At 42.4% G+C, this 26,771-nt stretch overlaps 42 non-coding genes across 42 annotated transcripts; all 42 read right to left on the reverse strand.

Annotated features, from left to right (window-relative positions):
• Positions 1 to 2,686: 2,686 nt before the first annotated feature.
• trnal-uag lies at positions 2,687 to 2,768 on the reverse strand. The gene has a single exon. It is a non-coding gene; the product is annotated as a tRNA-Leu (tRNA).
• Positions 2,769 to 3,361: 593 nt separating this feature from the next.
• Positions 3,362 to 3,443, reverse strand: trnal-aag. Its single transcript has one exon. It is a non-coding gene; the product is annotated as a tRNA-Leu (tRNA).
• A 257-nt stretch (positions 3,444 to 3,700) lies between these two features.
• Positions 3,701 to 3,782, reverse strand: trnal-uag. Its single transcript has one exon. It is a non-coding gene; the product is annotated as a tRNA-Leu (tRNA).
• A 254-nt stretch (positions 3,783 to 4,036) lies between these two features.
• trnal-aag lies at positions 4,037 to 4,118 on the reverse strand. The gene has a single exon. It is a non-coding gene; the product is annotated as a tRNA-Leu (tRNA).
• Positions 4,119 to 4,375: 257 nt separating this feature from the next.
• On the reverse strand, positions 4,376 to 4,457 carry trnal-uag. The gene has a single exon. It is a non-coding gene; the product is annotated as a tRNA-Leu (tRNA).
• A 261-nt stretch (positions 4,458 to 4,718) lies between these two features.
• trnal-aag lies at positions 4,719 to 4,800 on the reverse strand. Its single transcript has one exon. It is a non-coding gene; the product is annotated as a tRNA-Leu (tRNA).
• Positions 4,801 to 5,057: 257 nt separating this feature from the next.
• trnal-aag lies at positions 5,058 to 5,139 on the reverse strand. Its single transcript has one exon. It is a non-coding gene; the product is annotated as a tRNA-Leu (tRNA).
• Positions 5,140 to 5,396: 257 nt separating this feature from the next.
• On the reverse strand, positions 5,397 to 5,478 carry trnal-aag. The gene has a single exon. It is a non-coding gene; the product is annotated as a tRNA-Leu (tRNA).
• A 2,121-nt stretch (positions 5,479 to 7,599) lies between these two features.
• Positions 7,600 to 7,681, reverse strand: trnal-aag. The gene has a single exon. It is a non-coding gene; the product is annotated as a tRNA-Leu (tRNA).
• A 254-nt stretch (positions 7,682 to 7,935) lies between these two features.
• On the reverse strand, positions 7,936 to 8,017 carry trnal-aag. Its single transcript has one exon. It is a non-coding gene; the product is annotated as a tRNA-Leu (tRNA).
• A 257-nt stretch (positions 8,018 to 8,274) lies between these two features.
• Positions 8,275 to 8,356, reverse strand: trnal-aag. The gene has a single exon. It is a non-coding gene; the product is annotated as a tRNA-Leu (tRNA).
• Positions 8,357 to 8,613: 257 nt separating this feature from the next.
• trnal-uag lies at positions 8,614 to 8,695 on the reverse strand. Its single transcript has one exon. It is a non-coding gene; the product is annotated as a tRNA-Leu (tRNA).
• A 256-nt stretch (positions 8,696 to 8,951) lies between these two features.
• On the reverse strand, positions 8,952 to 9,033 carry trnal-aag. The gene has a single exon. It is a non-coding gene; the product is annotated as a tRNA-Leu (tRNA).
• Positions 9,034 to 9,289: 256 nt separating this feature from the next.
• trnal-aag lies at positions 9,290 to 9,371 on the reverse strand. The gene has a single exon. It is a non-coding gene; the product is annotated as a tRNA-Leu (tRNA).
• A 257-nt stretch (positions 9,372 to 9,628) lies between these two features.
• trnal-aag lies at positions 9,629 to 9,710 on the reverse strand. The gene has a single exon. It is a non-coding gene; the product is annotated as a tRNA-Leu (tRNA).
• A 257-nt stretch (positions 9,711 to 9,967) lies between these two features.
• On the reverse strand, positions 9,968 to 10,049 carry trnal-aag. The gene has a single exon. It is a non-coding gene; the product is annotated as a tRNA-Leu (tRNA).
• A 256-nt stretch (positions 10,050 to 10,305) lies between these two features.
• trnal-uag lies at positions 10,306 to 10,387 on the reverse strand. Its single transcript has one exon. It is a non-coding gene; the product is annotated as a tRNA-Leu (tRNA).
• A 257-nt stretch (positions 10,388 to 10,644) lies between these two features.
• trnal-aag lies at positions 10,645 to 10,726 on the reverse strand. Its single transcript has one exon. It is a non-coding gene; the product is annotated as a tRNA-Leu (tRNA).
• Positions 10,727 to 10,983: 257 nt separating this feature from the next.
• Positions 10,984 to 11,065, reverse strand: trnal-uag. The gene has a single exon. It is a non-coding gene; the product is annotated as a tRNA-Leu (tRNA).
• Positions 11,066 to 11,319: 254 nt separating this feature from the next.
• Positions 11,320 to 11,401, reverse strand: trnal-aag. The gene has a single exon. It is a non-coding gene; the product is annotated as a tRNA-Leu (tRNA).
• Positions 11,402 to 11,640: 239 nt separating this feature from the next.
• Positions 11,641 to 11,722, reverse strand: trnal-aag. The gene has a single exon. It is a non-coding gene; the product is annotated as a tRNA-Leu (tRNA).
• A 261-nt stretch (positions 11,723 to 11,983) lies between these two features.
• Positions 11,984 to 12,065, reverse strand: trnal-aag. Its single transcript has one exon. It is a non-coding gene; the product is annotated as a tRNA-Leu (tRNA).
• A 261-nt stretch (positions 12,066 to 12,326) lies between these two features.
• trnal-aag lies at positions 12,327 to 12,408 on the reverse strand. The gene has a single exon. It is a non-coding gene; the product is annotated as a tRNA-Leu (tRNA).
• A 257-nt stretch (positions 12,409 to 12,665) lies between these two features.
• Positions 12,666 to 12,747, reverse strand: trnal-aag. The gene has a single exon. It is a non-coding gene; the product is annotated as a tRNA-Leu (tRNA).
• A 257-nt stretch (positions 12,748 to 13,004) lies between these two features.
• Positions 13,005 to 13,086, reverse strand: trnal-uag. The gene has a single exon. It is a non-coding gene; the product is annotated as a tRNA-Leu (tRNA).
• Positions 13,087 to 15,788: 2,702 nt separating this feature from the next.
• trnal-aag lies at positions 15,789 to 15,870 on the reverse strand. Its single transcript has one exon. It is a non-coding gene; the product is annotated as a tRNA-Leu (tRNA).
• Positions 15,871 to 16,127: 257 nt separating this feature from the next.
• trnal-aag lies at positions 16,128 to 16,209 on the reverse strand. The gene has a single exon. It is a non-coding gene; the product is annotated as a tRNA-Leu (tRNA).
• A 257-nt stretch (positions 16,210 to 16,466) lies between these two features.
• trnal-aag lies at positions 16,467 to 16,548 on the reverse strand. The gene has a single exon. It is a non-coding gene; the product is annotated as a tRNA-Leu (tRNA).
• A 257-nt stretch (positions 16,549 to 16,805) lies between these two features.
• trnal-aag lies at positions 16,806 to 16,887 on the reverse strand. The gene has a single exon. It is a non-coding gene; the product is annotated as a tRNA-Leu (tRNA).
• Positions 16,888 to 17,141: 254 nt separating this feature from the next.
• On the reverse strand, positions 17,142 to 17,223 carry trnal-aag. Its single transcript has one exon. It is a non-coding gene; the product is annotated as a tRNA-Leu (tRNA).
• A 257-nt stretch (positions 17,224 to 17,480) lies between these two features.
• On the reverse strand, positions 17,481 to 17,562 carry trnal-uag. Its single transcript has one exon. It is a non-coding gene; the product is annotated as a tRNA-Leu (tRNA).
• A 254-nt stretch (positions 17,563 to 17,816) lies between these two features.
• On the reverse strand, positions 17,817 to 17,898 carry trnal-aag. The gene has a single exon. It is a non-coding gene; the product is annotated as a tRNA-Leu (tRNA).
• A 257-nt stretch (positions 17,899 to 18,155) lies between these two features.
• trnal-aag lies at positions 18,156 to 18,237 on the reverse strand. The gene has a single exon. It is a non-coding gene; the product is annotated as a tRNA-Leu (tRNA).
• Positions 18,238 to 18,849: 612 nt separating this feature from the next.
• trnal-aag lies at positions 18,850 to 18,931 on the reverse strand. Its single transcript has one exon. It is a non-coding gene; the product is annotated as a tRNA-Leu (tRNA).
• A 257-nt stretch (positions 18,932 to 19,188) lies between these two features.
• On the reverse strand, positions 19,189 to 19,270 carry trnal-uag. Its single transcript has one exon. It is a non-coding gene; the product is annotated as a tRNA-Leu (tRNA).
• Positions 19,271 to 24,002: 4,732 nt separating this feature from the next.
• On the reverse strand, positions 24,003 to 24,084 carry trnal-aag. The gene has a single exon. It is a non-coding gene; the product is annotated as a tRNA-Leu (tRNA).
• A 254-nt stretch (positions 24,085 to 24,338) lies between these two features.
• trnal-aag lies at positions 24,339 to 24,420 on the reverse strand. Its single transcript has one exon. It is a non-coding gene; the product is annotated as a tRNA-Leu (tRNA).
• A 254-nt stretch (positions 24,421 to 24,674) lies between these two features.
• Positions 24,675 to 24,756, reverse strand: trnal-uag. Its single transcript has one exon. It is a non-coding gene; the product is annotated as a tRNA-Leu (tRNA).
• Positions 24,757 to 25,053: 297 nt separating this feature from the next.
• Positions 25,054 to 25,135, reverse strand: trnal-aag. The gene has a single exon. It is a non-coding gene; the product is annotated as a tRNA-Leu (tRNA).
• Positions 25,136 to 25,378: 243 nt separating this feature from the next.
• Positions 25,379 to 25,460, reverse strand: trnal-aag. Its single transcript has one exon. It is a non-coding gene; the product is annotated as a tRNA-Leu (tRNA).
• Positions 25,461 to 25,714: 254 nt separating this feature from the next.
• Positions 25,715 to 25,796, reverse strand: trnal-uag. Its single transcript has one exon. It is a non-coding gene; the product is annotated as a tRNA-Leu (tRNA).
• A 514-nt stretch (positions 25,797 to 26,310) lies between these two features.
• On the reverse strand, positions 26,311 to 26,392 carry trnal-aag. Its single transcript has one exon. It is a non-coding gene; the product is annotated as a tRNA-Leu (tRNA).
• Positions 26,393 to 26,771: the final 379 nt, after the last annotated feature.

The raw sequence follows: 26,771 nt of genomic DNA on the forward strand, positions 1-26,771 counted from the left end.
GGAGCACACTGATTGATTCGCAGGCTTTAATTGTGTAAACACATTGACATATTCATACTATACAACAGTGTGAGACAAACAGGTAACAGATAGTTAGTCTACAACAATGCTCATCAGATAACGGGAGAGTGGGTCCAACTGTAAAGGGTTGTGTCAGGACCCAGGTGCAGCACAATGGATTTAATATCAAAATCCAAACTTACAGAGCAGGGCAGGGCAGGTAATCTACGCAGAAAATGTAATTGTCCAATTAGATTCTGAGACAGGAAGCAGGACAGGACAATCGCAGACACAGGCAAACAGGAACCAGGACACGGAAAAACAAATGTCTAGTTGAATACAGAAGGTGGGGTTTACAACAAAAAGGTGAGTAACAGAAATACCGGAAGAAACCTCGGGGAGAGCAAGAGAGGAAGTATTCCTCTCCCAGGACAGACACACGTGCAGAAGGTGTCGTGAGTATAAATCAAAAAGATCATTTACGACATACTGTAGATAGTCTAAATGTCAGAAAAGATAATGCGTCTATACTGTACATAAAAAGAAGACAAAGGCGGATCCAGATGGATGTAAATGACTTTTGCACTGAATTGTTGAATTGTTGTATTTGTGTGATTTACTCCTCTGTGCCACACATCAACTGTGAATTGTAAGACCATCCTGTTGGATTTGAAACTCCTACAGTTGTCAACAGAAATTCCAGTTGCTGTATATTCCTACTATATCTGCCTTTCTAATCTTCTTAAACCAAATGTACCCATGTTCCACGTCTGAGTTTGTAGAATATATCGGCTCTATCTTCTAGTGCAATACATCTTTTAACCTGCATAAGCCCCAACAATGATTTATGTTTATTGTCTGTCGAACTACCTTTCTACTGTAAAACCCATGATAACCTTTCATTGAAGCTTGCAAAACAGTTTGTAGGAAAGAAATCTGATATCTTGGAACACCACACTCCTTGCATTGGAGTCAAAGTACAACAGTTCAGCATGTAATGTATGCATTGAAATGTAAGTAATGGCTTTATTCATAGCTACAGGGTGTATAGAGTATAAATCGCCTCTGAAGGCAGCAGTTTGCTCAAGCATGAGTTGAATACCTACATAAAATATAACAATGCTCCACCACTTAACAATAGATCTGTGATTATGTGTTTTCATGGGTCACAGAGACAAATAAAGTGCTGCACAACCAAGATAAATGTGCATAATAAACATTATCCAACAAAGTAAAGAGGACAGGAGAGCAATAACAAAGACATCATTAAGTAGGAGGGTAAGAGAGCATTCATTATGGTTATGGGTAAGGTGAGGAAGGTTAAAGCAAATCAGCAGAGTGGAATAGTGCAAGAAAATGTAATGACTTTAGCAAAGTAAAAATCTAAAAGTAGTCTTTGAAAATGGTTTAAAAGCCTCTGCACCTTCTACAGTTGTATCAAAAGGTTACACTTTGCATTTGGTCTCTTTGGTGCAAGTTCTTTAATGGATTTACTTTAGGATACACTCAAATTAAAGATGAAACAATGCTTAAATGTCACTTGCTTTTAGTATATAGATGAAATGTTTGGCTTGAAAACACAAGCTGGTGCTTTCCACTGAACCCTGACTGTGTGAGAGTCCTTGAAGTTTTTCGATTTGGGCCAGATTACTGACAGCTGCTCGACATCACATCTAAAATCATATTTAAGTCCGGAAGCTTGAGAATAAGAAGGAAGTGGAGAGGCACTTACTGCTATCACATTTTCAGACCAAGAAGAGGTTCAAAATACTTTCTTATTGCAGGGACAGTATGCTCTTCCAAATCACTGAGAAATGTACAAAGCACAGTCTCACTCAGAAATATTATCACTGAAAATCACAAACTTAATCCATGTGCTGCAATTGTTTCTTGGTCACTAACAGTCCGGGTGGTCTCCTCAAGTATGGGTGGGGATGGCATTCACGTAGATTTTATTTTCATAATGGCAGTGGTGGGATTCGAACACACGCCTCCTGAGAGACTGGAGCCATTTTCTCCAACAATTGCCACCTCACAGCAAAACAAACTGACCCTCAAGTTGAGCCACACCAAAATCAAGACTGAGGTTTTAGCTCGGCCAGACTACCTTCTTTCTATGGGAGAATGCACCTATTTAAAAATGTACAATGGGGTGAGCTTGATAGCAATCACAATGACATAAATCTGATAGCCCCTTCAGTGGAAATAAATTATCCAACAATTGGCAAGTCATACCAAAGCAAACTGACCCTCAAGTTGAGTCACAACCAACTCAAGACTGAGGTTTTTTTAGACTGTCTTCAGGTTGGGTGTGGTTTCCAAATATCACTTGATTCTTGTATATATAATGACAGTGGTGGGATTTGAACCACGCCTCCTGAGAGACTGGAGCCTAAATCCAGCGCCTTAGACCGCTCAGCCACACTACCTGTTTTCAAGCAGAAAATGCACCTAATTAAAGAATTACAGAAGAATGAGCTTGATTGCAACCAAAATGACATAAATGAAATTAGCCCTTCGGCCAGTGACAAGAAGTCAAGAGTCCAAATTCTCCAAAAATTGGCAACTCATCCCAAAGCACACTGACCTTCAAGTTGAGTCACACCCAAATCAAGACTGAGGTTTTACTAGACTGTCTTTAGGTTGGATGTGGTTTCCAAATATCACTTGATTAATGTATATATAATGGCAGTGGTGGGATTTGAACCCACGCCTCCTGAGAGACTGGAGCCTAAATCCAGCGCCTTAGACCGCTCAGCCACACTACCTGTTTTCAAGCAGAAAATGCACCTAATTAAAGAACTACAGAAGAATGAGCTTGATAGCAACCAAAATGACATAAATCAAATTAGCCCTTCAGCCAGTAACAAGAAGTCAAGAGTCCAAATTCTCCAAAAATTGGCAACTCATCCCAAAGCACACTGACCTTCAAGTTGAGTCACACCCAAATCAAGACTGAGGTTTTACTAGACTGTCTTCAGGTTGGATGTGGTTTCCAAATATCACTTGATTCTTGTATATATAATGGCAGTGGTGGGATTTGAACGCACACCTCCTGAGAGACTGGAGCCTAAATCCAGCTCCTTAGACCGCTCGGCCACACTACCTTTTCTCAATGAGAAAATGCACCTAATAGAAAAAAATAAGAATGAGCTTGATGGCAACCAAAATGACATAAATCAAATTAGCCCTTCAGCCAGTGACAAGAAGTCAAGAGTCCACATTCTCCAAAAATTGGCAACTCATCCCAAAGCACACTGACATTCAAGTTGAGTCAAACCCAACTCAAGACTGAGGTTTCATGACACTGTCTTCAGGTTGGATGTGGTTTCCAAATATCACTTGATTCTTGTATATATAATGGCAGTGGTGGGATTTGAACCCACGCCTCCTGAGAGACTGGAGCCTTAATCCAGCGCCTTAGACCGCTCGGCCACACTACCTGTTTTCAAGCAGAAAATGCACCTAATTAAAGAATTACAGAAGAATGAGCTTGATTGCAACCAAAATGACATAAATGAAATTAGCCCTTCGGCCAGTGACAAGAAGTCAAGAGTCCAAATTCTCCAAAAATTGGCAACTCATCCCAAAGCACACTGACCTTCAAGTTGAGTCACACACAAATCAAGACTGAGGTTTTACTAGACTGTCTTCAGGTTGGATGTGGTTTCCAAATATCACTTGATTCTTGTATATATAATGGCAGTGGTGGGATTTGAACCCACGCCTCCTGAGAGACTGGAGCCTAAATCCAGCACCTTAGACCGCTCGGCCACACTACCTGTTTTCAATGAGAAAATGCACCTAATAGAAAAAAAGAAGAATGAGCTTGATAGCAACCAAAATGACATAAATCAAATTAGCCCTTCGGCCAGTGACAAGAAGTCAAGAGTCCAAATTCTCCAACAATTGGCAACTCATCCCAAAGCACACTGACCTTCAAGTTGAGTCAAACCCAACTCAAGACTGATGTTTGATGACACTGTCTTCAGGTTGGGTGTGGTTTCCAAATATCACTTGATTAATGTATATATAATGGCAGTGGTGGGATTTGAACCCACGCCTCCTGAGAGACTGGAGCCTTAATCCAGCGCCTTAGACCGCTCGGCCACACTACCTGTTTTCAAGCAGAAAATGCACATAATTAAAGAATTACAGAAGAATGAGCTTGATAGCAACCAAAATGACATAAATGAAATTAGCCCTTCGGCCAGTGACAAGAAGTCAAGAGTCCAAATTCTCCAACAATTGGCAACTCATCCCAAAGCACACTGACCTTCAAGTTGAGTCACACCCAAATCAAGACGGAGGTTTTACTAGACTGTCTTCAGGTTGGATGTGGTTTCCAAATATCACTTGATTCTTGTATATATAATGGCAGTGGTGGGATTTGAACCCACGCCTCCTGAGAGACTGGAGCCTAAATCCAGCGCCTTAGACCACTCGGCCACACTACCTGTTTTCATTGAGAAAATGCACCTAATTAAAAAAAAGAAGAAGAATGAGCTTGATAGCAACCAAAATGAAATAAATCAAATTAGCCCTTCGGCCAGTGACAAGAAGTCAAGAGTCCACATTCTCCAACAATTGGCAACTCATCCCAAAGCACACTGACCTTCAAGTTGAGTCACACCCAAATCAAGACTGAGGGTTTTTTAGACTGTCTTCAGGTTGGGTGTGGTTTCCAAATATCACTTGATTATTGTATATATATATAATGGCAGTGGCGGGATTTGAACCCACGCCTCCTGAAAGACTGGAGCCTTAATCCAGCGCCTTAGACCGCTCGGCCACACTACCAGTTTTCAAGCAGAAAATGCACCTAATTAAAGAATTACAGAAGAATGAGCTTGATAGCAACCAAAATGACATAAACAAAATTAGCCCTTCGGCCAGTGACAAGAAGTCAAGAGTCCAAATTCTCCAACAATTGGCAACTCATCCCAAAGCACACTGACCTTCAAGTTGAGTCACACTCAAATCAAGACTGAGGTTTTACGAGACTGTCTTCAGGTTGGATGTGGTTTCCAAATATCACTTGATTCTTGTATATATAATGGCAGTGGTGGGATTTGAACCCACGCCTCCTGAGAGACTGGAGCCTTAATCCAGCGCCTTAGACCGCTCGGCCACACTACCTGTTTTCAAGCAGAAAATGCACATAATTAAAGAATTACAGAAGAATGAGCTTGATAGCAACCAAAATGACATAAATGAAATTAGCCCTTCGGCCAGTGACAAGAAGTCAAGAGTCCACATTCTCCAACAATTGGCAACTCATCCCAAAGCACACTGACCTTCAAGTTGAGTCAAACCCAACTCAAGACTGAGGTTTGATGACACTGTCTTCAGGTTGGGTGTGGTTTCCAAATATCACTTGATTAATGTATATATAATGGCAGTGGTGGGATTTGAACCAACGCCTCCTGAGAGACTGGAGCCTTAATCCAGCGCCTTAGACCACTCGGCCACACTACCTGTTTTCAAGCAGAAAATGCACATAATTAAAGAATTACAGAAGAATGAGCTTGATAGCAACCAAAATGACATAAATGAAATTAGCCCTTCGGCCAGTGACAAGAAGTCAAGAGTCCAAATTCTCCAAAAATTGGCAACTCATCCCAAAGCACACTGACCTTCAAGTTGAGTCACACCCAACTGAAGACGGAGGTTTTACTAGACTGTCTTCAAGGTTCAAGGTTCAAGGTTCTTTATTGTCAATCTGACATAGCTACAGAGTAATTATGCAGTTGAAAATCTTATGTCACAGGCTTCTCCAACAATGCAACATAATAACATAACATAATAACAATAAGAGCAAGAGCAATACAAAAATAATAATAGTTATAAAAATGAAATAAAGTTATGATGTGGAATAGTGCAGTATGAGTCTATATACAAGTTATTGGAATGATATATATATATTAGGTATTAGATACATACTACTGAGTAGCAGTTGAATGTTTGAAGTTGTTTCAACAGTTCAATTTTTGTGGCTGGGGTGATGGGGGTCTTTGATAATCCGTAGTGATTTCTTCCTGAGCCGCTGGGAGTACAGGTCCTCCATGGATGGCAGCTCCGTCCTGGTGATGTGCTGTGCAGTTTTCACCACCCTCTGTAAAGCCTTACGATCGAGGTCGGTGCAGCTGCCGTACCAGGCCGTCATGCTGCCAGCGAGGATACTCTCTATCGTGCACCTGTAGAAGTTGCAGAGTATCCTGGAATCCATTTTGAACCTCCTCAACCTGCGGAGGAAGAAGAGCCGCTGTCGAGCTTTCTTAGTGATGGTGGTGGTGTGAAGAGACCATGTCAGGTCCTCAGTGATGTGGACCCCAAGGAACCTGAAGCTTTTGACTCTCTCCACCGTAGTCCCATTGATGGCGATGGGGGCGTGTCCCTCTCCCTGCTGCTTCCTGTAGTGCACAATCAGCTCCTTTGTTTTGCTGATGTTGAGATGGAGGTTGTTCTCCTGGCACCAAGATGTCAGGTTTTCGACCTCCTCTCTGTATGCCGTCTCGTCATCGTCTGTGATCTGGCCGATGACGGTCGTGTCATCAGCAAACTTCACGATGGTGTTGGAGCTGTGTGTGGCCACGCAGTCGTGGGTGAACAGGGAGTAGAGGAGAGGGCTGAGCACGCAGCCTTGAGGGGCACCGGTGTTGAGAATCAGGGTGGAGGATGTGATATTTCCCACCCGCACTGCCTGGGGTCTGCCCGTCAGGAAGTTCAGGATCCAGTCGCAGAGGGCGCTGTTGAGTCCGAGGTCTCTGAGCTTGATGGCCAGCTTGGAGGGCACAATGGTGTTGAATGCTGAACTGTAGTCAATGAACAGCATTCTCACATATGTGTTCCTCTTCTTCGGGTCCAGGTGTGAGAGGGCAGTGTGGAGGGTGAGGGCTATGGCGTCGTCTGTGGACCTGTTTGCTCTGTAGGCAAACTGCAGGGGGTCCAGAGATTCAGGGAGGGAGGAGGTGATGAATAATTTGACTAACCGCTCAAAGCACTTCATTATGATGGAGGTGAGTGCTACTGGGCGGTAGTCGTTGGGGCAGGTGATGATTGTCTTTTTGGTGACAGGAATGATGGTGGAGTGTTTAAGACATGTGGGGACTACAGACTGCAGCAGGGACCTGTTGAAGATGTCTGTGAACACCTCTGCCAGCTGAACTGCACACACCCTGAGAACACGGCCAGGGATGCCATCAGGTCCAGGAGCCTTGTGTGGGTTAACCCTTTTAAAGGATTTACACACATCTGCCCTATTTAAAACAAAAGGGCAGTGTAGCTCCTGGTCCCTCTGTACCTCCACAGCCTGGCTGCTCTCAAAGCGTGCAAAAAAACTGTTTAGCTCATCTGGGAGAGATGCGCACGCAGACACTCCCGCAGCACCCCCCGCTGCTCCTTTGTAGTCAGTCATTGTCCTTAGTCCCGCCCACATATTCCTAGTGTTACAGCCTTTGAAGTCAGATTCCACCTTCTCTTTGTACTGTCTCTTTGCATTTTTTATTGCTCTCCGGAGATCATACCTAGACTTCCTGTACTCCTCCAAATCCAGGTTGGATGTGGTTTCCAAATATCACTTGATTCTTGTATATATAATGGCAGTGGTGGGATTTGAACCCACGCCTCCTGAGAGACTGGAGCCTTAATCCAGCGCCTTAGACCGCTCGGCCACACTACCTGTTTTCAATGAGAAAATGCACCTAATAGAAAAAAAGAAGAATGAGCTTGATAGCAACCAAAATGACATAAATCAAATGAGCCCTTCAGCAAGTGACAAGAAGTCAAGAGTCCACATTCTCCAACAATTGGCAACTCATCCCAAAGCACACTGACCTTCAAGTTGAGTCAAACCCAACTCAAGACTGAGGTTTGATGACACTGTCTTCAGGTTGGATGTGGTTTCCAAATATCACTTGATTAATGTATTTATAATGGCAGTGGTGGGATTTGAACCCACGCCTCCTGAGAGACTGGAGCCTTAATCCAGCACCTTAGACCGCTCGGCCACACTACCTGTTTTCAAGCAGAAAATGCACCTAATTAAAGAATTACAGAAGAATGAGCTTGATAGCAACCAAAATGACATAAATGAAATTAGCCCTTCAGCAAGTGACAAGAAGTCAAGAGTCCACATTCTCCAACAATTGGCAACTCATCCCAAAGCACACTGACCTTCAAGTTGAGTCAAACCCAACTCAAGACTGAGGTTTGATGACACTGTCTTCAGGTTGGGTGTGGTTTCCAAATATCACTTGATTAATGTATATATAATGGCAGTGGTGGGATTTGAACCCACGCCTCCTGAGAGACTGGAGCCTTAATCCAGCGCCTTAGACCGCTCGGCCACACTACCTGTTTTCAAGCAGAAAATGCACCTAATTAAAGAATTACAGAAGAATGAGCTTGATAGCAACCAAAATGACATAAACGAAATTAGCCCTTCGGCCAGTGACAAGAAGTCAAGAGTCCAAATTCTCCAAAAATTGGCAACTCATCCCAAAGCACACTGACCTACAAGTTGAGTCACACCCAAATCAAGGCGGAGGTTTTACTAGACTGTCTTCAGGTTGGATGTGGTTTCCAAATATCACTTGATTCTTGTATATATAATGGCAGTGGTGGGATTTGAACCCACGCCTCCTGAGAGACTGGAGCCTAAATCCAGCGCCTTAGACCGCTCGGCCACACTACCTGTTTTCAGACAGAAAATGCACCTAATTAAAGAATTACAGAAGAATGAGCTTGATAGCAACCAAAATGACATAAATGAAATTAGCCCTTCGGCCAGTGACAAGAAGTCAAGAGACAAATTCTCCAAAAATTGGCAACTCATCCCAAAGCACACTGATCTTCAAGTTGAGTCAAACCCAAATCAAGACTGAGGTTTGATGACACTGTCTTCAGGTTGGGTGTGGTTTCCAAATATCACTTGATTAATGTATATATAATGGCAGTGGTGGGATTTGAACCCACGCCTCCTGAGAGACTGGAGCCTTAATCCAGCGCCTTAGACCGCTCGGCCACACTACCTGTTTTCAAGCAGAAAATGCACATAATTAAAGAATTACAGAAGAATGAGCTTGATAGCAACCAAAATGAAATAAATCAAATTAGCCCTTCGGCCAGTGACAAGAAGTCAAGAGACAAATTCTCCAAAAATTGGCAACTCATCCCAAAGCACACTGATCTTCAAGTTGAGTCACACCCAAATCAAGACGGAGGTTTTACTAGACTGTCTTCAGGTTGGATGAGGTTTCCAAATATCACTTGATTAATGTATATATAATGGCAGTGGTGGGATTTGAACCCACGCCTCCTGAGAGACTGGAGCCTTAATCCAGCGCCTTAGACTGCTCGGCCACACTACCTGTTTTCAAGCAGAAAATGCACCTAATTAAAGAATTACAGAAGAATGAGCTTGATAGCAACCAAAATGACATAAATGAAATTAGCCCTTCAGCCAGTGACAAGAAGTCAAGAGTCCAAATTCTCCAAAATTTGGCAACTCATCCCAAAGCACACTGATCTTCAAGTTGAGTCACACCCAAATCAAGACGGAGGTTTTACGAGACTGTCTTCAGGTTGGATGTGGTTTCCAAATATCACTTGATTCTTGTATATATAATGGCAGTGGTGGGATTTGAACCCACGCCTCCTGAGAGACTGGAGCCTTAATCCAGCGCCTTAGACCGCTCGGCCACACTACCTGTTTTCAAGCAGAAAATGCACCTAATTAAAGAATTACAGAAGAATGAGCTTGATAGCAACCAAAATGACATAAATGAAATTAGCCCTTCAGCCAGTAACAAGAAGTCAAGAGTCCACATTCTCCAACAATTGGCAACTCATACCAAAGCACACTGACCTTCAAGTTGAGTCACACCCAACTCAAGACTGAGGTTTGATGACACTGTCTTCAGGTTGGATGTGGTTTCCAAATATCACTTGATTAATGTATATATAATGGCAGTGGTGGGATTTGAACCCACGCCTCCTGAGAGACTGGAGCCTTAATCCAGCGCCTTAGACCGCTCGGCCACACTACCTGTTTTCATTGAGAAAATGCACCTAATTAAAGAATTACAGAAGAATGAGCTTGATAGCAACCAAAATGACATAAATGAAATTAGCCCTTCAGCCAGTGACAAGAAGTCAAGAGACAAATTTTCCAAAAATTGGCAACTCATCCCAAAGCACACTGACCTTCAAGTTGAGTCACACCCAAATAAAGACAGAGGTTTTACTAGACTGTCTTCAGGTTGGATGTGGTTTCCAAATATCACTTGATTCTTGTATATATAAAGGCAGTGGTGGGATTTGAACCCACGCCTCCTGAGAGACTGGAGCCTAAATCCAGCGCCTTAGACCGCTCGGCCACACTACGTGTTTTCATTGAGAAAATGCACCTAATTAAAGAATTACAGAAGAATGAGCTTGATAGCAACCAAAATGACATAAATGAAATTAGCCCTTCAGCCAGTGACAAGAAGTCAAGAGTCCAAATTCTCCAACAATGGGCAACTCATCCCAAAGCACACTGACCTTCAAGTTGAGTCACACCCAAATCAAGACTGAGGTTTTACTAGACTGTCTTCAGGTTGGATGTGGTTTCCAAATATCACTTGATTAATGTATATATAATGGCAGTGGTGGGATTTGAACCCACGCCTCCTGAGAGACTGGAGCCTTAATCCAGCGCCTTAGACCGCTCGGCCACACTACCTGTTTTCAAGCAGAAAATGCACATAATTAAAGAATTACAGAAGAATGAGCTTGATAGCAAACAAAATGAAATAAATCAAATTAGCCCTTCGGCCAGTGACAAGAAGTCAAGAGTCCAAATTCTCCTACAATTGGCAACTCATCCCAAAGCACACTGACCTTCAAGTTGAGTCAAACCCAACTCAAGACTGAGGTTTGATGACACTGTCTTCAGGTTGGGTGTGGTTTCCAAATATCACTTGATTCTTGTATATATAATGGCAGTGGTGGGATTTGAACCCACGCCTCCTGAGAGACTGGAGCCTAAATCCAGCGCCTTAGACCTCTCGGCCACACTACCTTTTCTCAATGAGAAAATGCACCTAATAGAAAAAAATAAGAATGAGCTTGATGGCAACCAAAATGACATAAATCAAATTAGCCCTTCAGCCAGTGACAAGAAGTCAAGAGTCCAAATTCTCCAACAATTGGCAACTCATCCCAAAGCACACTGATCTTCAAGTTGAGTCACACCCAAATAAAGACGGAGGTTTTACTAGACTGTCTTCAGGTTGGATGTGGTTTCCAAATATCACTTGATTCTTGTATATATAATAGCAGTGGTGGGATTTGAACCCACGCCTCCTGAGAGACTGGAGCCTTAATCCAGCGCCTTAGACTGCTCGGCCACACTACCTGTTTTCAAGCAGAAAATGCACCTAATTAAAGAATTACAGAAGAATGAGCTTGATAGCAACCAAAATGAAATAAATCAAATTAGCCCTTCGGCCAGTGACAAGAAGTCAAGAGACAAATTCTCCAAAAATTGGCAACTCATCCCAAAGCACACTGATCTTCAAGTTGAGTCACACCCAAATAAAGACGGAGGTTTTACGAGACTGTCTTCCAAATATCACTTGATTAATGTATATATAATGGCAGTGGTGGGATTTGAACCCACGCCTCCTGAGAGACTGGAGCCTTAATCCAGCGCCTTAGACCGCTCGGCCACACTACCTGTTTTCAAGCAGAAAATGCACATAATTAAAGAATTACAGAAGAATGAGCTTGATAGCAACCAAAATTACATAAGTCAAATTAGCCCTTCAGCCAGTGACAAGAAGTCAAGAGTCCAAATTCTCCAACTATTGGCCACTGAACCCAAAGCACACTGACCTACAAGTTGAGTCACACCCAACTCAAGACTGAGGTATTATGAGACTGTCTCCAGGTTGGGTGTGGTTTCCAAATATCACTTGATTCTTGTATATATATATTCTGGCAGTGGTGGGATTTGAACCCACGCCTCCTGAGAGACTGGAGCCTTAATCCAGCGCCTTAGACCGCTCGGCCACACTACCTGTTAACAAGCAGAAAATGCACCTAATAAAGAAAAAGAAGAAGAATGAGATTGATAGCAACCAAAATGACATAAATCAAATTAGCCCTTCAGCCAGTGACAAGAAGTCAAGAGTCCAAATTCTCCAACAATTGGCAACTCATCCCAAAGCACACTGACCTTCAAGTTGAGTCACACCCAAATCAAGACTGAGGGTTTTTTAGACTGTCTTCAGGTTGGGTGTGGTTTCCAAATATCACTTGAGTATTGTATATATATATTCTGGCAGTGGTGGGATTTGAACCCACGCCTCCTGAGAGACTGGAGCCTTAATCCAGCGCCTTAGACCGCTCGGCCACACTACCTGTTTTCAAGCAGAAAATGCACCTAATTAAAGAATTTGAGAAGAATGAGCTTGATAGCAACCAAAATGACATAAATCAAATTAGCCCTTCAGCCAGTGACAAGAAGTCAAGAGTCCAAATTCTCCAACAATTGGCAACTCATCCCAAAGCACACTGACCTTCAAGTTGAGTCAAACCCAACTCAAGACTGATGTTTGATGACACTGTCTTCAGGTTGGGTGTGGTTTCCAAATATCACTTGCTTCTTGTATATATAATGGCAGTGGTGGGATTTGAACCCACGCCTCCTGAGAGACTGGAGCCTTAATCCAGCGCCTTAGACCGCTCGGCCACACTACCTGTTTTCAAGCAGAAAATGCACCTAATTAAAGAATTACAGAAGAATGAGCTTGATTGCAACCAAAATGACATAAATGAAATTAGCCCTTCGGCCAGTGACAAGAAGTCAAGAGTCCAAATTCTCCAAAAATTGGCAACTCATCCCAAAGCACACTGACCTTCAAGTTGAGTCACACCCAACTCAAGACTGAGTGTTTTTTAGACTGTCTTCAGGTTGGGTGTGGTTTCCAAATATCACTTGATTCTTGTATATATAATGGCAGTGGTGGGATTTGAACCCACGCCTCCTGAGAGACTGGAGCCTAAATCCAGCGCCTTAGACCGCTCGGCCACACTACCTTTTTTCAATGAGAAAATGCAACTAATAGAAAAAATAAGAATGAGCTTGATAGCAACCAAAATGACATAAATCAAATTAGCCCTTCAGCCAGTGACAAGAAGTCAAGAGTCCAAATTCTCCAACAATTGGCAACTCATCCCAAAGCACACTGATCTTCAAGTTGAGTCACACCCAAATCAAGACTGAGGGTTTTTTAGACTGTCTTCAGGTTGGGTGTGGTTTCCAAATATCACTTGATTATTGTATATATATATAATGGCAGTGGTGGGATTTGAACCCATGCCTCCTGAGAGACTGGGGCCTTAATCCAGCGCCTTAGACCGCTCGGCCACACTACCTCTTTTCAATGAGAAAATCCACCTAATAGAAAAAAAGAAGAATGAGCTTGATAGCAACCAAAATGACAAAAATCAAATTAGCCCTTCAGCCAGTGACAAGAAGTCAAGAGTCCAAATTCTCCAACAATTGGCAACTCATCCCAAAGCACACTGACCTTCAAGCTGAGTCAAACCCAACTCAAGACTGAGGTTTGATGACACTGTCTTCAGGTTGGGTGTGGTTTCCAAATATCACTTGATTAATGTATATATAATGGCAGTGGTGGGATTTGAACCCACGCCTCCTGAGAGACTGGAGCCTTAACTTAGAGGACATTATTCAACTTCTGAAATCCTCCTCCTGCTGCCTTGATATTATTCCAACAGGATTTTTCAAAGATGTTTTTCCTTGCATGGCCTCAGATCTACTTCATATAGTAAACACATCTCTTCACTCAGGTATTTTTCCAGAGGCCCTGAAAACTGCAGTCATTAAACCGCTCTTAAAAAAGAATAATCTAGATGCCTCAGTAATGAACAATTACAGGCCAATATCAAACCTGCCATTTCTAGGTAAAATCATTGAAAAAGTAGTATTTCAACAGTTGAGTAACTTCTTGCATTTAAATAACTGTTTGGATGTGTTCCAGTCAGGATTTCGTCCAAACCACAGCACTGAGACTGCTCTTGTAAAGGTCTTCAATGACATCCACTTAAACACAGACAGTGGCAGAACTTCAGTGTTAGTATTATTAGATCTCAGTGCTGCATTTGACACTGTTGACCACAACATATTACTAGACCGACTAGAAAACTGGGTGGGACTTTCGGCAACAGTTCTAAATTGGTTTGAGTCCTACTTAAAGGACAGAAAAAACTTTATTTCTATAGGTAAATACACATCTGAGTTGACAAATATGACATGTGGGGTACCTCAAGGCTCCATCTTGGGGCCTCTTCTCTTTAACATCTACATGCTACCACTGGCTCAGATAATGAAAAACAACAAAATAAGTTACCATAGCTATGCGGATGACACACAAATTTACGTAACAATTTCACCAGGAGATTATGCTCCAATTCAAACACTGAGTAAGTGCATTGAACAAATCAATGACTGGATGTGTCAGAACTTTCTCCAATTAAACAAAGATAAAACTGAGGTAATGGTTTTTGGAGCCAAGGCAGAACGTATAAAAGTTAGCGCTGAGCTTCAGTCTGCAATGTTCAAAACAACAGATAAAGCCAGAAATCTAGGTGTAGTCATGGACTCTGACCTGAGTTTCAACAGTCACATTAAAACAGTTACTAAATCAGCCTACTATCACCTAAAGAACATATCTAGGATTAAAGGACTAATGTCACCTCAGGATTTGGAAAAACTTGTCCATGCTTTTATCTTCAGTAGACTCGACTACTGCAATGGTGTCTTTACAGGCCTCACTAAAAAATCTATTAGAAAGCTGCAGCTAATTCAGAACGCCGCTGCTCGAGTCCTCACTAACACTAAGAAAGTGGATCACATCACTCCTGTTCTGAAGTCTTTACACTGGCTTCCTGTGTGTCAAAGAATAGATTTCAAAATATTGTTGCTGGTTTATAAAGCTTTGAATGGTTTAGGCCCAAAATACATGTCTGACCTACTGCTAAATTATGAACCATCCAGAACCCTCAGGTCTTCAGGGACTGGGCAGCTTTCTGTCCCCAGAGTCAGAACTAAACATGGTAAAGCAGCATTCAGTTATTATGCTCCGAATATCTGGAAAAAACTCCCAGAAACCTGCAGGTCCGCTGCAACTCTTACTACTTTTAAATCCAGGCTGAAGACTTTTCTTTTTGCCGCTGCTTTTAATTGAACTATTCACATCTTAAACTGCACTGTAACTTTTAACTTTTATCCATGTATTTTTTCTTTTAATGTTTATTTTATTATCTTTCCTTTTTAATGACTGATTTTAAATGCCATTTTTAAAATGTCTTCCATTTTTGTAAAGCACTTTGAATTACCTTGTGTTGAAAGGTGCTATATAAATAAACTTGCCTTGCCTTGCCTTAATCCAGCGCCTTAGACCGCTCGGCCACACTACCTGTTTTCAAACAGAAAATGCACCTAATTAAAGAATTACAAAAGAATGAGCTTGATAGCAACCAAAATGACATAAATGAAATTAGCCCTTCAGCCAGTGACAAGAAGTCAAGAGTCCAAATTCTCCAAAAATTGGCAACTCATCCCAAAGCACACTGACCTTCAAGTTGAGTCACACCCAAATCAAGACTGAGGTTATTTTTAAATATCTTCACACCCAACTCAAGACTGAGTGTTTTTTAGACTGTCTTCAGGTTGGGTGTGGTTTCCAAATATCACTTGATTCTTGTATATATAATGGCAGTGGTGGGAATTGAACCCACGCCTCCTGAGAGACTGGGGCCTTAATCCAGCGCCTTAGACCGCTCGGCCACATTACCTCTTTTCAATGAGAAAATGCACCTAATAAAAAAAAAGAAGAAGAATGAGCTTGATAGCAACCAAAATGACATCAATCAAATTAGCCCTTCAGCCAGTGACAAGAAGTCAAGAGTCCAAATTCTCCAACAATTGGCAACTCATCCCAAAGCACACTGACCTTCAAGTTGAGTCAAACCCAACTCAAGACTGAGGTTTGATGACACTGTCTTCAGGTTGGGTGTGGTTTCCAAATATCACTTGATAAATGTATATATAATGGCAGTGGTGGGATTTGAACCCACGCCTCCTGAGAGACTGGAGCCTTAATCCAGCGCCTTAGACCGCTCGGCCACACTACCTGTTTTCAAGCAGAAAATGCACCTAATTAAAGAATTACAGAAGAATGAGCTTGATAGCAACCAAAATGACATAAATGAAATTAGCCCTTCGGCCAGTGACAAGAAGTCAAGAGTCCAAATTCTCCAAAAATTGGCAACTCATCCCAAAGCACACTGATCTTCAAGTTGAGTCACACCCAACTCAAGACTGAGGTTTGATGACACTGTCTTCAGGTTGGGTGTGGTTTCCAAATATCACTTGATTCTTGTATATATAATGGCAGTGGTGGGATTTGAACCCACGCCTCCTGAGAGACTGGAGCCTTAATCCAGCGCCTTAGACCGCTCGGCCACACTACCTGTTTTCAAGCAGAAAATGCACATAATTAAAGAATTACAGAAGAATGAGCTTGATAGCAACCAAAATGACATAAATGAAATTAGCCCTTCGGCCAGTGACAAGAAGTCAAGCTTCCAAATTCTCCAAAAATTGGCAACTCATCCCAAAGCACACTGACCTTCAAGTTGAGTCACACCCAAATCAAGACTGAGGTTTTATGAGACTGTCTTCAGGTTGGATGTGGTTTCCAAATATCACTTGATTCTTGTATATATAATGGCAGTGGTGGGATTTGAACCCACGCCTCCTGAGAGACTGGATCCTTAATCCAGCGCCTTAGACCGCTCGGCCACACTTCCTTTTCTCAATGAGAAAATGCACCTAATAGAAAAAAATAAGAATGAGCTTGATAGCAACCAAAATGACATAAATCAAATTAGCCCTTCAGCCAGTGACAAGAAGTCAAGAGTCCACATTTTCCAACAATTGGCAACTCATCCCAAAGCACACTGATCTTCAAGTTGAGTCACACCCAACTCAAGACTGAGGTGTCATGACACTGTCTTCAGGTTGGGTGTGGTTTCCAAATATCACTTGATTATTGTATTTATAATGGCAGTGGTGGGATTTGAACCCACGCCTCCTGAGAGACTGGAGCCTTAATCCAGCGCCTTAGACCGCTCGGCCACACTACCTGTTTTCAAGCAGAAAATGCACCTAATTAAAGAATTACAGAAGAATGAGCTTGATTGCAACCAAAATGACATAAATGAAATTAGCCCTTCGGCCAGTGACAAGAAGTCAAGAGTCCAAATTCTCCAAAAATTGGCAACTCATCCCAAAGCACACTGATCTTCAAGTTGAGTCACACCCAACTCAAGACTGAGGTTTGATGACACTGTCTTCAGGTTGGGTGTGGTTTCCAAATATCACTTGATTCTTGTATATATAATGGCAGTGGTGGGATTTGAACCCACGCCTCCTGAGAGACTGGAGCCTAAATCCAGCGCCTTAGACTGCTCGGCCACACTACCTTTTCTCAATGAGAAAATGCACCTAATAGAAAAAAATAAGAATCAGCTTGATGGCAACCAAAATGACATAAATCAAATTAGCCCTTCAGCCAGTGACAAGAAGTCAAGAGTCCAAATTCTCCAAAAATTGGCAACTCATCCCAAAGCACACTGACCTTCAAGTTGAGTCACACCCAAATCAAGACGGAGGTTTTACTAGACTGTCTTCAGGTTGGATGTGGTTTCCAAATATCACTTGATTCTTGTATATATAATGGCAGTGGTGGGATTTGAACCCACGCCTCCTGAGAGACTGGAGCCTTAATCCAGCGCCTTAGACCGCTCGGCCACACTACCTGTTTTCAAGCAGAAAATGCACCTAATTAAAGAATTACAGAAGAATGAGCTTGATAGCAACCAAAATGACATAAACGAAATTAGCTCTTCAGCCAGTGACAAGAAGTCAAGAGTCCAAATTCTCCAACAATTGGCAACTCATCCCAAAGCACACTGACCTTCAAGTTGAGTCAAACCCAACTCAAGACTGAGGTTTGATGACACTGTCTTCAGGTTGGGTGTGGTTTCCAAATATCACTTGATAAATGTATATATAATGGCAGTGGTGGGATTTGAACCCACGCCTCCTGAGAGACTGGAGCCTTAATCCAGCGCCTTAGACCGCTCGGCCACACTACCTTTTTTCAATGAGAAAATGCACCTAATAGAAAAAAAGAAGAATGAGCTTGATAGCAACCAAAATGACATGAATGAAATTAGCCCTTCAGCCAGTGACAAGAAGTCAAGAGTCCAAATTCTCCAACAATTGGCAACTCATCCCAAAGCACACTGACCTTGAAGTTGAGTCACACTCAACTCAAGACTCAGATTTTATGACACTGTCTTCAGGTTGGGTGTGGTTTCCAAATATAATGGCAGTGGTGGGATTTGAAGCCACGCCTCCTGAGAGACTGGAGCCTTAATCGAGCGCCTTAGACCGCTCGGCCACACTACCTGTTTTCAATGAGAAAATGCACCTAATAAAACAATTACAGAAGAATGAGCTTGATAGCAACCAAAATGACATAAATGAAATTAGCCCTTCAGCCAGTGACAAGAAGTCAAGAGTCCAAATTCTCCAACTATTGGCCACTGAACCCAAAGCACACTGACCTTCAAGTTGAGTCAAACCCAACTCAAGATTGAGCTTGTTTTTAAATGTCTTCACAGCCAACTCAAGAATGAGGTTTTTTTAGACTGTCTTCAGGTTGGGTGTGATTTCCAAATATCACTTGATTCTTGTATATATAATGGCAGTGGTGGGATTTGAACCCACGCCTCCTGAGAGACTGGAGCCTTAATCCAGCGCCTTAGACCGCTCGGCCACACTACCTGTTTTCAAGCAGAAAATGCACCTAATTTAAGAATTACAGAAGAATGAGCTTGATTGCAACCAAAATGACATAAATCAAATTAGCCCTTCAGCCAGTGACAAGAAGTCAAGAGTCCAAATTCTCCCACAATTGGCAACTCATCCCAAAGCACACTGACCTTCAAGTTGAGTCACACCCAAATCAAGACGGAGGTTTTACTAGACTGTCTTCAGGTTGGATGTGGTTTCCAAATATCACTTGATTCTTGTATATATAAGGGCAGTGGTGGGATTTGAACCCACGCCTCCTGAGAGACTGGAGCCTAAATCCAGCGCCTTAGACCGCTCGGCCACACTACCTGTTTTCATTGAGAAAATGCACCTAATAAAAAAAAAGTAGAAGAATGAGCTTGATAGCAACCAAAATGAAATAAATCAAATTAGCCCTTTCAGCCAGTGACACACCCAAATCAAGACTGAGGTTTTTTTTTAAATGTCTTCACACCCAACTCAAGACTGAGGGTTTTTTAGACTGTCTTCAGGTTGGGTGTGGTTTCCAAATATCACTTGATTCTTGTATATATAATGGCAGTTTGTTTGTTTGTTTGTAGCCTTTATTTATCCAGGTTAAAAATCCCATTGAGATCAACGATCTCTTTTACAAGGGAGACCTGCGGTACATTGAGTTACACATATAAAAACAAACAGAAAACAAAAAGGACATCACAACATAATTACAGGGGTATACATTAGCATCTATTTACATTTACAGGTATCCAATAATATTTCATCCAGTCGTGCTTTAAAATGATGCAAGGGAATCAAAATGCTGAGTTTCAATATTTTTTGCATAGTGTTCCAAGCTAGAGGAGCAGCGCACATAAAAGCTTTAGCACCTAAAACAGTCCTAGCACTTTGCACATGTAATAAAAACACATCCTGTGATCTCAGGCAATAGCTACTTGCCACTCTCCGTGAGATCAAGGAGCAGATATAAGAAGGTAGTTTACCCAGCATGGCTTTGTAGATGAACATGTACCAATGACTGAGCCTCCGAACAGTAAGTGAAGGCAGACCTGCCTTGGCATACAGGGTACAGTGATGAGTAAGTGCTTTACAGTTAGTAACAAATCTCAGAGCACTGTGATAGGCGGCATCTAACCTTTCCAGGCAATGGGCAGGTGCATTCATGTAGATCAAATCACCATAGTCTAGCACAGGTAAAAAGGTCACAGTGACTAGCCTTTTCCTGGCTTCAAAAGAGAAACAGGACTTGTTTCTGAAAAAGAAACCTAATCTAACCCTCAGCTTTTTAAGCAGATTAGTGACGTGAAGTTTAAAAGTAAGACAATCATCAAGCCAGATACCAAGGTATTTATAATAGCTAACCACTTGGAGTACTTGTCCTTGCATAGTCACAATATCCAAAGCAGTCTCTGGAGTCTTTTTAGCTTTAGAAAAGAGCATTACCTTGGTTTTCTCAACATTTAAAAGAAGCTTTAGTTCAGAGAGCTGAGTCTGAATAATGTTAAAAACAGCCTGTAATTTAACAACAGCCTCCTTAATGGAGGGACCTGCACAGTACATCACGGTGTCATCCGCATAAAAATGCAAAGTAGCTTCATCCACATTTTCACCTAAACTATTGATGTAGATGGAGAATAAAAGTGGACCTAAAACAGAACCTTGAGGAACACCATTAGCAATGTTCAACCACTCAGAAGACAGCCCATCAAAGTGAACACATTGGGACCTTTCAGAGAGGTAGTTCACAAATCACCCCACTGCATGGCTGGATAAGCCAATACTGAGTAGCCTTTGCTTTAAGATGTGATGATCGACGGTATCAAACGCTTTGGAAAGGTCAATAAATAGAGCTGCACAACTCTGCTTTTTATCTAAAATACTTGTAATGTCATTCACCACTTTCATTGTGGCAGTGATGGTGCTATGTTGCTTCCTGAAGCCTGACTGATGTTTTGACAGGATGTCATTTGTACATAAAAACACCTTTACCTGTTCACTCACTAGGCGTTCAAGAACCTTAGCCAGAACTGACAATTTAGAGATGGGCCTATAGTTATTTAAAACAGTTGCCTCCCCTCCTTTCAGCAAAGGCAGGACATACGCTGACTTCCACAGTTTTGGAATTGTGTTTGTGCTGAGGGAGAGGTTAAAAAGAGTAGTGAGAGGTGGAGCAATAAAATCTGCAGCTATCTTTAAAAAGAAAGGTTCCACGTTGTCCGGGCCGGCCGGTTTCTTAGGATCTAACTTGGTTAAAGCTTCACGAACAACATCAACAGTAAAAGGAGTAAAACTGAAAGGGTTTTCCAGACCACATTGTTCAGAGTCACCGACTGTGGTGTTCACAAAAGCAGAGTTAGTCACAGAATCAAACATAGAACCGCAGGACACAAAATGCTCATTAAAACAATTTAACATAGTAGCCCTGTCCGATATAGAGCCAGATGCTGTGGTAATGCACGGAGGTAGCTCATTTCGGATCTCACCGGTGGATAGCGATTTTATGGCTTTCCAAAATTTCCTAGGATTATTTAGGTTTTCTGTAGTAACTGACAAATAGTACTTCGACTTAGCATTTTTGACCTGTGAAGTGAAGCTATTTCTTAGTTACCTAAAACGCAGCCATTTAACCTCTGAGCCTGATTTCCTACCCTTTGCCCAGGCCTTGTTTCTCTCATGTAGGAGACTGGACAGTTCAGCAGAAAACCAAGGATTGTCTCATCCCTTTACTCTAAAAGTACGTAGGGGTGCATGTCTATCTATAATTTCCATAAAACCAAGATAAAAATAAGACCATGCAGTTTCAACATCAGCACACAGATCGATTTTTCCCCAATCAAACCCAAACAGATCATGAACAAAACCCTGCTCCACAAAATGTTTTATGTGTCTCTTAATAATAATACGGGGTTTAACCTTTTGGACCTTAGTGTCCCTAATTGTGGCTACAACACAGTGGTCACTCACATCATTTGCAAATACTCCCACAGATAGGTATTTATAGGGAACATTAGTTAGAATGAGATCAATTAGGGATGATCTATTAGGGGACTTAACGTTAGGGCGAGTAGGACTGTCAACAATCTGAGTAACATTCAAAGAGATACAAAGGTTTTTTAAATCCTCTGATACTGCAGTTAACCAGTCCCAGTTAAAATCTCCAAGTAGCACTATTTCCTTGTAGTCTAGTTGTGATAAAAGTGTTGCTAGTGAAGACAAGGAGTCCTTGACAGCTGAGGGGGGTCTGTAACACCCTACCACCATGACTTGTTGCCCCTTTGCCACTTCTATATTTAAGGCTAAAAATTCGAATTGCTTACTGACAGATTTGGAGATCAATGTGGTTACACTGAACTTATTCTTAACATAAATGGCAACTCCACCACCTTTATTAGGCCGGTCGGTACGATACACATTATAGCCATTTAAGGATATGTCAGAGGCCAAAATAGTTTTATTTAGCCATGTTTCTGATAACACAATGACGTCAGCGTCAGTCGAGCTTGCCCAAATGCGGACAAAATCTAGCTTACCTAACAGACTGCGCACATTCAAGTGGATGAAACCCAACCCAGACCTAGCTTTAAAATCAGCAGGAGTAGCGATCTGACTACTACTACTGGGCGGACCAGGGTTAGGTTGAACATTTCCTGACAGTAATAATAACAAAAAAAACAGGCATCTTTTCCTCTTAATCGACACACACACATTGTCATCTATTTTAGAATCACCGGAAAAGTCTGCGAGAGTGTGATTTGAGCTTAAGAAGCAGTCCTGAAGTACCATCATCGCAGGCAAACAAAAAAGACAAACATATTTTGTCGAGCAGATTGTCTGTGACAAGGTGACCGGTAACTGTTTGTGTAACACATCCGACCCTTTGCAGGGGATGCCTACTGCGGGTGGCAGAACAGACCTGAATCCAGTAGGCTTCTCAGGATGACTAGAGATCTTCTCATAGTCCAGAACAGTTAACAGGCACAGCAGAATCACGATATGGGCCATCCTCCCAGACAAGCACACAATATCCGTGATGTTCCCGGGGCAAAAAAAAATCCTCCTCCTCAACAGCAGCAAAGGACAGGCGAAAGCAGCAGCGAGGAAGCGCACCGGTCCCTCCGTGGTATCCCCGGGATAAGAGGTCTCCTCAGCAAGCAGCACACGACACTGGAACACACGACAGGTGGGAGCAGGCCTCCGTAACAGCAGAACCAGGACAGGTGGAGAGCAGGCCCCAGCCGCGGCAGATCCTCCTCCGCACAGCAGCACACGCCCGGTGAAAGCAGGCCCCAGCCCGAAGCGTGGAGCCACTCTACAGGCGGGAGCAGGTCTCCGTAGATCGTAGATGACCTGATTGTGGTTTCAGTAGTGTGTAGGGTGTGAGAGTAATTCACAGATATTGCCCTAATTCTGCCGCTTATTCATGCGACGAACATCGTCGAGAAAGTCTAAGGACAACGTCGTGGCAAATACTACTGTATAGAAAAAGGCACCTAAATCACATCAAAAACGTTTTAAAGTAACGAGCATATGGATGCACGGACAAGCGCTGAAAACTTGCATTCGAATCTTCCGGGTGCGTAACCGGAAGTGGAAAGTGAAAGCACCTGCACCAATGTAGTGAAAATCACACTTTGTGTACATGACTGAAATGTGAGTCACGGAGGAAGCAGACTTAACTTGTTCATTTCCCTTTTGTGCCAAAACAGAAAGCAGGAAAACCCTCCCAAGTAAGTGGTGGGATTTGAACCCACGCCTCCTGAGAGACTGGAGCCTTAATCCAGCGCCTTAGACCGCTCGGCAACACTACCTGTTTTCAAGCAGAAAATGCACCTAATTAAAGAATTACAGAAGAATGAGCTTGATAGCAACCAAAATGACATAAATGAAATTAGCCCTTCGGCCAGTGACAAGAAGTCAAGAGTCCAAATTCTCCAAAAATTGGCAACTCATCCCAAAGCACACTGACCTTCAAGTTGAGTCAAACCCAACTCAAGACTGAGGTTTCATGACACTGTCTTCAGGTTGGGTGTGGTTTCCAAATATCACTTGATTATTGTATTTATAATGGCAGTGGTGGGATTTGAACCCACACCTCCTGAGAGACTGGAGCCTTAATCCAGCGCCTTAGACCGCTCGGCCACACTACCTCTTTTCAATGAGAAAATGCACCTAATAGAAAAAAAGAAGAATGAGCTTGATAGCAACCAAAATGACATAAATCAAATTAGCCCTTCAGCCAGTGACAAGAAGTCAAGAGTCAACATTCTCCAACAATTGGCAACTCATCCCAAAGCACACTGACCTTCAAGTTGAGTCACACCCAACTCAAGACTGAGGTTTGATGACACTGTCTTCAGGTTGGATGTGGTTTCCAAATATCACTTGATTAATGTATATATAATGGCAGTGGTGGGATTTGAACCCACGCCTCCTGAGAGACTGGAGCCTTAATCCAGCGCCTTAGACCGCTCGGCCACACTACCTCTTTTCAATGAGAAAATGCACCTAATAGAAAAAAAGAAGAATGAGCTTGATAGCAACCAAAATGACATAAATCAAATTAGCCCTTCAGCCAGTGACAAGAAGTCAAGAGTCCAAATTCTCCAACAATTGGCAACTCATCCTGAAGCACACTGACCTTCAAGTTGAGTAACACCCAAATCAAGACGGAGGTTTTACTTGACTGTCTTCAGGTTGGATGTGGTTTCCAAATATCACTTGATTCTTGTATATATAATGGCAGTGGTGGGATTTGAACCCACGCCTCCTGAGAGACTGGAGCCTAAATCCAGCGCCTTAGACCGCTCGGCCACACTACCTGTTTACAAGCAGAAAATGCACCTCATTAAAGAATTACAGAAGAATGAGCTTGATAGCAACCAAAATGACATAAATGAAATTAGCACTTCAGCCAGTGACAAGAAGTCAAGAGTCCAAATTCTCCAAAAATTGGCAACTCATCCCAAAGCACACTGACCTTCAAGTTGAGTCACACCCAACTCAAGACTGAGGTGTTATTTTAAATATCTTCACACCCAACTCAAGACAGAGTTTTTTTGAGACTGTCTTCAGGTTGGGTGTGGTTTCCAAATATCACTTGATTCTTGTATATATAATGGCAGTGGTGGGATTTGAACCCACGCCTCCTGAGAGACTGGAGCCTTAATCCAGCGCCTTAGACCGCTCGGCCACACTACCTTTTCTCAATGAGAAAATGCACCTAATAGAAAAAAATAACAATGAGCTTGATAGCAACCAAAATGACATAAATGAAATTAGGCCTTCAGCCAGTGACAAGAAGTCAAGAGTCCAAATTCTCAACTCATCCCAAAGCACACTGACCTTCAAGTTGAGTCACACCCAAATCAAGACTGAGGTTTCATGACACTGTCTTCAGGTTGGGTGTGGTTTCCAAATATCACTTAATTAATGTATATATAATGGCAGTGGTGGGATTTGAACCCACGCCTCCTGAGAGACTGGAGCCTTAATCCAGCGTCTTAGACCGCTCAGCCACACTACCTGTTTTCAAGCAGAAAATGCACCTAATAGAAAAAAAGAAGAATGAGCTTGATAGCAACCAAAATGACATAAATGAAATTAGCCCTTCAGCCAGTGACAAGAAGTCAAGAGTCCAAATTCTCCAACAATTGGCAACTCATCATAAAGCACACTGACCTTCAAGTTGAGTCACACCCAACTCAAGACAGAGTTTTTTTGAGACTGTCTTCAGGTTGGATGTGGTTTCCAAATATCACTTGATTCTTGTATATATAATGGCAGTGGTGGGATTTGAACCCACGCCTCCTGAGAGACTGGAGCCTAAATCCAGCGCCTTAGACCGCTCGGCCACACTACCTGTTTTCAAGCAGAAAATGCACCTAATTTAAGAATTACAGAAGAATGAGCTTGATTGCAACCAAAATGACATAAATGAAATTAGCCCTTCAGCCAGTGACAAGAAGTCAAGAGTCCAAATTTTCCAACTTATCCCAAAGCAAACTGACCTTCAAGTTGAGTCAAACCCAACTCAAGACTGAGGTTTTATGACACTGTCTTCAGGTTGGGTGTGGTTTCCAAATATCACTTGATTCTTGTATATATAATGGCAGTGGTGGGATTTGAACCTACGCCTCTTGAGAGACCGGAGCCTAAATCCAGCGCCTTAGACCGCTCGGCCACAATACCTGTTTTCAAGCAGAAAATGCACCTAATTAAAGAATTACAGAAGAATGAGCTTGATAGCAACCAAAATGAAATAAATCAAATTAGCCCTTCAGCCAGTGACACACCCAACTCAAGACTGAGGGTTTTTTAGACTGTCTTCAGGTTGGGTGTGGTTTCCAAATATCACTTGATTAATGTATATACAATGGCAGTGGTGGGATTTGAACCCACGCCTCCTGAGAGACTGGAGCCTTAATCCAGCGCCTTAGACCGCTCGGCCACACTACCTGTTTACAAGCAGAAAATGCACCTCATTAAAGAATTACAGAAGAATGAGCTTGATAGCAACCAAAATGACATAAATGAAATTAGCCCTTCAGCCAGTGACAAGAAGTCAAGAGTCCAAATTCTCCAAAAATTGGTATGTACTGATGCATCGGACCCAATGTTGCCATCACCAGCCCCGCGTTGGTGCGGAAGTGGGACCATCTGACCCGGTGGTAACCCAATACTTCCCTTCGTCCATGCACCATGAATTGATGCATCGGACCCAGTGTCGCAAACCACCGCTCACGCTAACGCATATAAACGGAGAACTATAACATCATTTTGATCAAAATCATTATGTGTGTTTCAGGAAGGATGTCATCTGAATGCCCGGTGTGCA

This window comes from Trematomus bernacchii, unplaced genomic scaffold (assembly GCF_902827165.1).
Source record: "Trematomus bernacchii unplaced genomic scaffold, fTreBer1.1, whole genome shotgun sequence".
NCBI lineage: Eukaryota > Metazoa > Chordata > Actinopteri > Perciformes > Nototheniidae > Trematomus > Trematomus bernacchii.